This window comes from Pteropus vampyrus, unplaced genomic scaffold (genome assembly GCF_000151845.1).
Source record: "Pteropus vampyrus isolate Shadow unplaced genomic scaffold, Pvam_2.0 Scaffold10, whole genome shotgun sequence".
Taxonomy (NCBI): domain Eukaryota; kingdom Metazoa; phylum Chordata; class Mammalia; order Chiroptera; family Pteropodidae; genus Pteropus; species Pteropus vampyrus.
Window position 1 is genome coordinate 9,017,621 of NW_011888791.1, and position 11,205 is coordinate 9,028,825.

An 11,205-nucleotide genomic window follows, 5' to 3' on the forward strand; every position below is an offset into this window, starting at 1 on the left:
TCTTCATCTTTTCACTCATTAATGATCTTATAAAGGAGTATATCATTTCCGATCTGCGGCTACTTTTTTTAATGGGAGGGTGAGGGGGGGAAGTCAAACGATATTTGAGCTGAAGGAAGGTGTTTGGACATGCAAATTTTATCAAAACCAAATCATCATTATAATTCTATACTTTCTTCCAAGCTGTCATGGGTGTTTTTCCATATTTTTGAGACTATTCCTCTGTCCAACCAATCTTTATGCAATTTTGTTATAATCCAAAAACAAAGGGTGGTTGGAGAGCAAGTGAGGTGAGAGATTTGGTAAGAATATTAAATGGTAGTAAGTTGTGGTAAAAGAATGTAGCAGTAGAAAAAAGTAAGAAGATAAAATCTGAGTGTAATACTCATGATTAGATATAAAAGCTGATTTCTCACTTACTAGAGGCCAGTGAATTAGTAACGCAGCATTTTTTTCATCTTGTTTGAACATCTCTTGAAGTCTACTTGGAGACAATAGCTGGGAAATGAGAGTTGTATGCTGTAAATCAAAATTTACCTAGAAGTGGTATGTGTCATCTTTCTTCAAAGCTCATTAGCAAAACTATTCAATTTTTTTTTTTTTTTTTCCTAACTGCAATGAGTCTAGGAAGGGGAGTCTGCCCTGTGCCATAGAATAAAATATAGGATGTCCACTTAAATCTTACCTTGATACACATACACACAGAAACATTTTTAGTATAAAATAAGATATACAAACATGTATCTTTTTTTATCAGAAATTGCTCAATTTGGCTACCCTACCCAGAAATCAAGGAGAACTGGATATTAGCAAACAACATTACTGTCTACCAAAATTCATAGTTCAAAAGTCCTGGATAGTGGAAAAGGTGCAGCTGTCCCTCCATCAGGTACATTTTTTCATGCCTACGCATGAAAAAGACAAGCTATCTGACCTACACACACCCAGTATGCAGTGGTAAAACATAAATATACCAACCGTAAGAAAACATTCTCAGGTAGAAAGAGAAGAATGAGTGACACAGTAAGTACACAGTAAGTGTCACAGTAACACAGTAAGTAGAGGTTGCCTATCTTAGGATGAGGATATTCATTAATTAGTCCCTGATACTGTTTTCTGCAAGGAACTGCCATATACACTGTTTTTGTTGTTTGTTTTAATTCTTTCAGTCTTTTCAGAGTTTCTTCTTTCACCATTACCCTCACTTAAAATAGATGGTGAGTTTGTCCTCTGGGGGGCTTCATAAGGTTTACAGTAATATTTATATTCATTCAAGTATTGAGGTAAAGAACATTATATGTATATATTTCATAACTTAATGATGTGATTCATAACTTAATGATGGCCACATGATGGTCATCTGAAACGCTTAGTTTGGATGGTAAAGTCATGCTCAAAGACTCAAATTAATATAAAGTAACACTCAAAGTAATACTTTGCTGATGAGAGTATAAACAAAACATGCTAACATTCATTCCAAAATTTCCTATATACCTATAGACTGGGTAGGTACCTATGTGCCTTCTAATTTGTTGTTGATAAAGCATTTTTGTCTTTAATCTTTCTTCTTTCAATTTTATAATGTATTTTAGGGAAAATTGCTTTGGAAATAAAATTATTTACCACTCTGTGAAATATATGGTCTCATGTTCAGATATTACCTAAGAAAATATATAAGACCCAATATACAGAACTACAAAAATGATAGAAGACTGAAAATACCTGTCTCCTGATACATTTATATTTCTTATTTATGAATTAACTAATGTTTTAAAAATAATCCAGAAGCAAGACCCCCTTCCCAAATTGGCTATAATATAGTTACATTTTCAGTAAAATCATGTCTAAAAGACAAAGTAATCATTAAATATTCCTTTTAAAAATATGTAGCAATAAAAGTTTTTTTATATTTATAATTAATTAATTGCTTAGAAGATTAACCTGCCCACCTGAGGAGAGCATAAGGCTTTTAGATTTGACTCATTAAGATCATCATGTTTTTCTGATGGAAATTATATTGCAGAGTTTAAATGTAGTTCTTACAGAAAGAATAAGTTTTACTGTATAATTTGCTAATAACTGTTATACTCCTATTAAATGTAATCCCTCTGCAATCTAACTGCCCTTATTTAAATGTATCTTCTTGGTTGTATACAGAAGGACATTATTGTATATGTCAGTGGAAGAGGCATATTATATATGAGCATGTCAATAAAAATAAAATGAGAAACATTTGGAGCAATCCCGATGACTATTTATTAGAGTATACAAAATTTTTTTAACATCTTAAAAAACAGCAAAGGACCACAGAACAAGAGTTTTACAACTGATGAAAGTACTTACAGGGTTATCTTTATAGTTGCTTTCAAATTATGCAAATGATAATAATTCATAATGGAGGAAAGCCTGAAAAGTCCTGGGCTCATTAGTTTTTTGATGTGGAACTTTATCCCCTAAAAGTCTGTCACTATCCAATTAAAATGTTAATTATTGTTGACAAGACTTGAAAATTTTACCTAGCTATCATTGAATTCTAATCTAGAAAATGACAGTTATGAAAAAATTCCATGTTTCCACACAAGACAAGTTTCTGGTTTAATGCATCCTTAGAGAAATATTTTCCAATTAATATTTAATTTTTGCATTAGAACTGTGAAATCATTTTTAAAATAATTTTTTTTATATAAAACAAGCTGTCATAAATTTTTAAAATCAGGATATCCCTTTAGTACTCATATTAAGTTGAGGCTTAATAAAATTGATTTTAAGATAAGATTATTAAAAGAAGATCCTTTATATTCTTAACTATTATGTCAAATTATGTGTAATTATAAAGACTTATTGCATATTACTTCCAATATCTGAGTCTATTCTTGAGTTTTTCATTTTGTAGCATTGATTTCTCTCCCCTATTATGTCAACAGCTCCATACTGTGTGAACTATGGTGGATTTCTAACATCTGAAAAAGCTAGTGTTCCCTTATTCTTTTTTGAGAATTACTTGTTAAATCTTACATATATATTTTTAACCCAGCTTGATTGTTTGCAAAAATAGCTTTGTATTTTTTTTTTTTTTTGGAATCAGGATTATATAGAGATTAATATAGTACTTATATTCTTAAATTGAATTTTTATCTGAGTATTTGTATTTATTTGTATTTTCATTTCTTCAAGGCTTTGTTAAGAATATATCGTTCTTTATGGTTTTCACAGAAACGTTCATGTTTAAAAATTAATTTTTATGCATTTATTATGTTTGTTTTTTTAATTGCAATCTTTAGTCTCTTTTTTAACATAAAAACAATTGATTTTTATAAACTAATTCTCTCTAGTCTCATTAGTTAAAGTTTTCATTTTTGTAATGTTTCCAATGTTATCTTAGATATTCCAATTATACAACTCTACCTTCAGTAAATACTGTCTTTGAATAACAAAACATTTAAACTTTTTTTTGGCTCATTGTACTCTTCCATTCTCAAAGCCAGCAATAGCCTCTGAAGTGTTTCTCATGTTGCATCATTCTAACACTGAATCTTCTTTCTCCAGCTTTCATATTTAAAGGATCCTTTGATTGCAATGGTCTCATCCAGATATTCCAGTGGAATAGCAACTTTATTTCTATTTTTAACTGTAATTATCCTTATGATGTAACATAACAGTCATGTGTTCCAAGGATTAGGAGATGGACATTTTTGTGGGACTATTATTTTGCCTACCACAACCAATTACTATTTTCTCTAGTCTATTTATGTCAATAGATAAATTCAAACAATGTTAAAAATCTGGTGTGAAAACGGCATTCTCTATTATATTTTGTTTCATACATATGTATATTTGAATGTAAGGACATAGTCTATAATTGTAATTTTATTATGAATTCTGTATAAATAAAAACTGGATGTTGAATTTTAACAAATATAACTTCAGAATATAAGCAAATAATCATTTTTTCCTTTTAATAGCTTAATGTGAAATTTGTATTGCTAGGTTTTCTAATATAGAACTATATTTTATTCCAAGCAAGAAACCTATTTGATCTTGAAATACTATTTCAAAGATCAGATGTATGTTTTCTTAATTTTATTTGAGATTTTTGAATTAGTATTTACAGGTAAGCCTGATCTATTTTTTTCATTGTTGAACTATTTTTGTTGGATTTGATAACAAAATTTACTTGCTTTTTAAATAGAACATATAAGCAAAATTTGTATCCCTATTCTCCATGTTAGTGTAGTTATTGCTACTAGTATGACATAAACTATATCTTAAATATATAGTAGAAGTCACCCATGAAATAATCTGGGCCTGATGCCATTTTTAAAGTAAATTTTTGATAAATTTTTTCCATTATTTCTCTGGAAATTATCTGTTTGGATTTTTAAAATCCTTTTTTTGTTGTTATTTTGTATGATTTATAATCAATTACTAAATCAACCAATTTCTTCAAGATTTTAAATTTCAGCAAATCTAAAATAAACTCTAATAATCTGTTTCTCAGTGCCAAACAACCAACAACAGTCTCATCTGAGTATCTGCATTTCTATATTTGATGTCAAAATACTTAGAATTTTGAATGTCTGCCATTAACTGAGATCCTTACTTATCAAGTCCTATAATGTCAGCAATTTACTTAGTGAAATTGACTTGTGAGCATTGTTTTCTTTTATTATAATAAGAATAGATTGTCTTTTTAGTTAAGGTACTTAGAGGTGGTCTCAACATTCTTTGTATTAAAAGATGCTAAAAATTTAAATAGAATAAAATGTTGCTGGATGATGACATCACCATTGACTGATTGAATTAAAAGGATAAATCTGAAATTATTATTTATTATTGTAAAGTAGGGATATGCTGGTTGAACATAGTCTAAGCAGAAGAGCATGATAATTGAATATTGGCTTTTTTGGTAGCTTAAAGTTCAAATATTGATTGCTGGATCTTATGGTAAAAATGTGTTCGGTTTTCGTAAGAAACTGTCAAACTCTCTTTCAAAATGTTGGTATCATTTTGAATTCCCGTAAGTGAAACTGCATAACAGTTGGCACATAACAACTCCTCCCAAACTTCTGTACTGAGAGATTTGATTAAATTCGACTGGCTTCTCCCAGCATAAGGCTGTGCTTCTAGGATGAATTCAAGACTCACATTAAACTGTTTGCCTGAGAACACTCAACACTGCCAGGAAAATTTATTGTTTGTTTTAGCCAACTTCTGATGATAGGTCTCTGACCATCCTTTCTTATAGCATTTACTAAAAGGCCTTACCATTGTGAGTATATATCTCTTACAAATCAGAATTATATTTCTCAAACACCTGAGGGCCATTCCTTTGAAATATAATCATCAAGGATACCTCTGTTTCCCAGTATCTGTTAGAGTAGCGGTCTCCAAACTTTTTGGCACCAGGGACCTGTGCTCTTATGAGAATCTAATGCCTGATGGTCTGAGGTGGAGCTGAGGCAGTGATGCTAGCATTGGGGAGCGGCTGCAAATACAGATGAAGCACCGCCTCTCACCTCCGCTGGGTTCCTAACAGGCCATGCACTGGTACCGGTCCACTGACTGGGAGTTGGGGACGCCCATGTCAGAGGATAGATTACTAACTTCAATAAATGTCAGTTAGCAAACACAATTGGCCTAGTCTCATTACACATAGGGATGCTTCATTTTCTAGGATTTGACATTTTCAGCGATCTAGAATTACTGTATTTTGTAAATGGAAATAAAGCTACTAAAAACAGAATGATGTAAATAGAATGATGTCATTTGTTTCCAAAGACTATTGATATACTAGAGTGATGCGAAAATAATAATAAATACAAGATATTTATAGAAAATATTGGGGGTAAGATTAGGACTGTTATCTGCAAGAAATTTTGGGGTAAATGCTGCAGCCGCAAGTGCCACAGATGAGTATTCTTGTGGCAAACGGAAAATGAATTAAAAATCTCTGAAGAAATTGGAATGGTGATGAGACCTTTCTTATATTGTCAATAATTATGAACAAAATCTGTTTTACTACAATTATGAACAAATGTTCGGATGTATTTATCTTTGAGGTAATGAATAAGAGTTCCTTTTGCTCCACATCCTTGACTGCATTTAGAATTTTTGGTGTTCTGGATTTCAACCATTCTAATAAGTGTGTAATGGTATCTCACTGTTGTTTTAATTTGCATTTCTGGCACCAGTTCTTGTGGATTTCCACTCCTGGAAGATGTGATCCCATGTTTTTATCTGTTAGTTTCTTCAGTTTGGGGGACAGTGGTTTGTCTTGTGACCTCACTTCTCTAATAAATTTAAGAGAAATACAGTCATATGTTGAATAATGATGTTTTGGACAACAATAGACTGCATATTCAATGGTGGTCCCATAAGATTACATTGGAGCTGAAGTTCCTGTTAAGAAATAGAAGGATATGTGGTTCAAGAGGATTTTTTTTTTTTTCCCTCATGGAAGTAATATCTATGGGGCTTGGCAATAGATCTCCTGTCACTCACGGCACCTCAATTCTGAGTGCACAGATCACATCCCAATCAACCAGCCACTGATTTGTTTCAGCACAGAGGAGCCTGTCCCCTCGCTAGTGCTACATATTCAGAGGGTGCTACAGACCCCTAGATCTAGCTTCATGGTCTTCATACATTGCTGAAATTTCTTTGTTGAGGAAATAAGATCCTGTACAACTACACAAGTCCACAGGAGCTACCTTAACAAATATTAAGTGCCACTACAACTTTAGTAAAAGCTTTCTGTGGTAGTATGGAGCTAGTCTGTTTCTGTACTTTGAAATATTTTCAGGTCATAATGATGTAAAACAAATAAGTTTTATTTCTTCCACCAATTTAATGTCAGAGCTAGATAAAGTTAAAGGAACCAAAATCACATTTGCAAGGTCAAAATATTGAGTCTTCCATTCTACACCTTCTCCATGTTCAATACCCTTGCTGTTTTAGTGAATATTACAAAATTCCTTAATCTGACCACTATTCCAACGTTCAGTAGCCAAAACCACATTACTATGACAGTCCCCTATGTTTGTTTATCTCTCCATCTAGATTTCTTATTCCTTCTGATTCTCAGGACATTTTTATTTCCTTCTGACAGTCACTTTTATGTGATTTATGCCTTACTCAGTCTGTTTTTCCTCGATATTTCTAATCAGTCTAGTCCACATCCCTATGCATGGTGCATCATTGACAGTTTCAATGTTTTGTTTCTGACTCTGTCAGAAGGAAGCAGGAATAGGGCTTGTGGGACAGCATTTATAAAGTCTACAGTAGTGTACAGGAATGTCCTAGGCCTTCACATTCACTCACCACTCACTCACCAACTAACCCAGAGTAACTTTCAGTCCTACAAGCTCCATTCATTGTAAGTGCCCTGTATAGATATACCATTTTGTTATCTTTCATACTGTCTTTCTACTGTATCTTTTTTACATTTAGATATGTTTAGATATGCAAACATTTACTATTGTGTTACAATTGCCTATAGTTTTTAGTACAGTAACATGCTGCAGGGGTTTGCAGCCTAGGAGCAATAGGCTATACCATATAGTCTAGGTGTAGGGTAGACTGTACCATCTAGGTGTGTGTAAGTGCACTCTATAATGTTTACACAATGACAAAATTGCCTAATGACACATTTATCAGAATATATCCCTCTCATTAAATGATGTATGACTGTAGATGAGTTTTTAGTTTGCTCAAGGTTTTACTTGTTAGGACAGAATGTTGACTTCCAAGCTTTTTACATGCTGAAGCAGTAACCAGAAGTCCTATTATTTTCTTAACCATTTGTTGAATAATTTGCCAGGAGAGTGGCTTGGCAAAGACATTTGTAAGTCTGCAGAACAGATAGAGAACACCTGTGATACAAACAAGTGTAGCAAAAATATTATATAAAGTGACTGGAAGACAATCTAGAATCTCAACTCAAGCTTTTCCATACTTGATCAAAAAGTAAGTACCAGAAAATCCTAGAATTCATTGTAGGTAGGCAGGTTGCCTTTTCTTACAAAACCATAAAAAGGATATTCATAAAAAGGAACATGAAGGAGGAATCTAAGAGAGCAACATCTTAGTACTACAAATACTCGGAGACATTAAAACTGTGGAGTTGATGCTAAAGTTTCAAGAAAGAGAAGTCAAGAGTGTCAAATTATGTGGGAATACTTTGCAAGGATTTGTGATATCAACTGTGTAATTCCTATGCAACATATAATGCACTACATAGAAAGATTACCTTTATGTTGAATTTTTGGTTCAGGATTTTATAATGTTTTAGGATTTAGATTAAGTCAGAATTCTCCATAGGAAGAGTCTATCAGTCTGACTACTGTGTATCTTAGTGATTACTATTTTAAAAACCAAAACTCTAAGAGTGATCTGAATTACATGGATATATGATTTATTTATTAATTAATTTATTGGTATATTTATGCAAGTATTATTTTAAGAATCATCTTTGACATCTATTCTCTACCATTGCAATTATTTTTTTAAATTAATTTCTGCTGGTGGTTATTTCTTTTGAATGACAGTTTCATATCTGTTGAATTAAGAAAAGTTTTCTTTGATTTCTTATAATTGAGGTTCATCTAACTCAAAATACATCTCAGTGATTTCACATCCTGGTATTTTTACATAAAAAGAAATTCAGTATTTAAAAACCAGAAATATCATTTACTCTGTTTTTTTTTTATAAATTATTTTTTTAAAAAACTATATAAAATTAATTAGTTCCAGGATTATTTTTATTCCTGTATCTTTCTGAAAATTTTATTATTTTTTATAATGCAGTACTCATTTGCTTGCCATTTCCCTCTGGGTGGTCATTCCTTATACCACTGAGTTAGAGATATCCAATCAGCAGTATGATTTGATAACCATAATATAGTATAACATGGAAAAATAAACTAAATCAATATTAATAACAGAAGTTGCCACTTTAGAAGTTATACATTGAAAACAATTATCTCCCAACAGAAGATTATTAGAAATTCTGTAAAATTTTGTTGGCTGGCCCTATATTTTTTTGCTTCAGAGTTCTTTATGTTTTTGTTTATTTAATTTTCCCTATGGCCTCAATCTCTGGTTGTTTTGTTCTTAAATTTTATACCCACCTCTGTTTGTTACTTCAGTAGAAAATAGACAGATGGGGAATTTTTAGACCATCAGATTTCTATTTTTAAATAGAAGTCTCTTATCTCCTTAATATACTCTTACATTTAGAATTCAGTAATATGCTGATTCTAACCATATCTTTAGTTATTTTAGTTTCTATTATTTCTATTATTCTATTTATCTTTAATATTTTTCTTAAAATATTGATATTATCCAGACTTATTTTATTATTCTCGTACTACACATATCCTCCTTAGATATGTTTTCTACCAGTGATTTTAATATTACATATTTGCTCTAGACTTTTATATCATTTTAACCCTGTACATACATAGTAAATTCTCTTATTGACTGCAGATACTTACAGATAACAACTTAACAGACATTTACTATTATTTCAAAATGGTATATATGCAGATATATATGTAAATTATTCATTTGTTAACTAATTATACTATTTAAATATAGTGTGTCATTGGACCATATGGAAAAGAATATATGTGCAAGAACAATTTGCATGCTAAATAGAATTTGTATTCAGAAGTTCTATGGCATATTTGTAGAATTTGCATATATTTAATGCATAAACTTATGTAATCACTGAAGATTTTTAAAAATTGATGATTCCTTTTTACAATGTTATTTATTAGGATAATATATTCTGTTCTATCTAATATACATCTTATTGTATACATTTATTATATTAAATCTTCACTTTAAAAATTGATTGATATTTTTATATTTATTCTCCTGATTTTTGGCAAGTTGTAGAACTGTTATGTTGTCAAATAATCTTGGTCAAGCTCAGAAAAATTTCTTTCACATGTAAGTTTTTTAAGAATTGTTTATTTGTAGTTGTTTAATGCAACTTAAAATTTATTGAATTTAAAATTTGCTTAAGTCTATGGCCATGCCACCCTCAATGGGCCCCATCTCGTCTGATCTCGGAAGCTGAGCAGGGTTGGGCTTGGTTAGTATTTGGATGGGAGACCACTTAGGAATACCAGGTGCTGTAGGCGTTAAAAAAAAAAATGGTTAAAGTTCACTTAATAATGGTTTTCTGCACTATTATTTTATGACCGTAATGCGTATTAATATAGGAAGATATATAAATTTAATATTAAGAAAACAAATTGTCAGTTTAGAATATTTAATTGGTGAAAACAAATTTCTCACAACTATGCTAAAAATATATATCTCAATCAATAAAAAAGCAATATATCAGTAAATATAACTAGGTTTATGGTGCAAACAATGCGGGTTACAGCTTCTGAAATGAAAGAACAGAGAATTCAGAGTATGTGTCTGGAAAATTAATGGTTCTGTCAGAACAATATTACTGAAAAATAAAAAATTAAAATGAGCATCAAGGAAAAATGTAAATGGATAAGCAAAGAACTCTTAAGGCAACAAATATATTCAGAATTTTAGTTATGATGAATATCTAGTAGCAAATATATGTAGATATATTTATCATCATTATTTAATAAAATATGACCATCTGTCATATAAAATATCCTAGAAGACAGCTCTAGAATGCCATATACTGTGATAAGACATATTTAATTTAAAATAAACTACAAGATGAAAGAGTATGTACCTTTTATTATAACAAGCTTCAAGCAAGGGATAGCTTCCTAATTACTCATTTGAATATCAATCTTGAAGAAGTGATTCATCTATATAAATTTTAATATGTCTCTTGCCTTAATATAAGATTATTTCTTAATGTGTTATACTTAGGATACATTATGGTGATTACAAAAACCTTTTAAAGTACAACTAAATAAAACAAAAAAGAAAAGAAAAAATGAAACAGTAACAAAAATCTTAATCTCAAATCAAAATTTTTGTTTAAAATAAGAACTAAAAATTATTATTGCATGTTTATTTTATCCTGAATATTTTCAGAAATATGAACTGCATTCTGAAAAGTGGTCTTTTGGAATATTGTGAAAAAATAACTGCTTATTTACTAAATAAAGAACAAAAAATTATACCATCAAATTCGTGGGATGAAGAAAAAGAAGAAACATATATGACTTAATTAGAGCAGGCAAGACTTAGTAGAATATT

General features: G+C 30.7%; 1 pseudogene; it reads left to right on the plus strand.

Moving 5' to 3' along the window:
- Positions 1-10,029: 10,029 nt before the first annotated feature.
- LOC111730982 lies at positions 10,030-10,148 on the plus strand (annotated as a pseudogene).
- Positions 10,149-11,205: the final 1,057 nt, after the last annotated feature.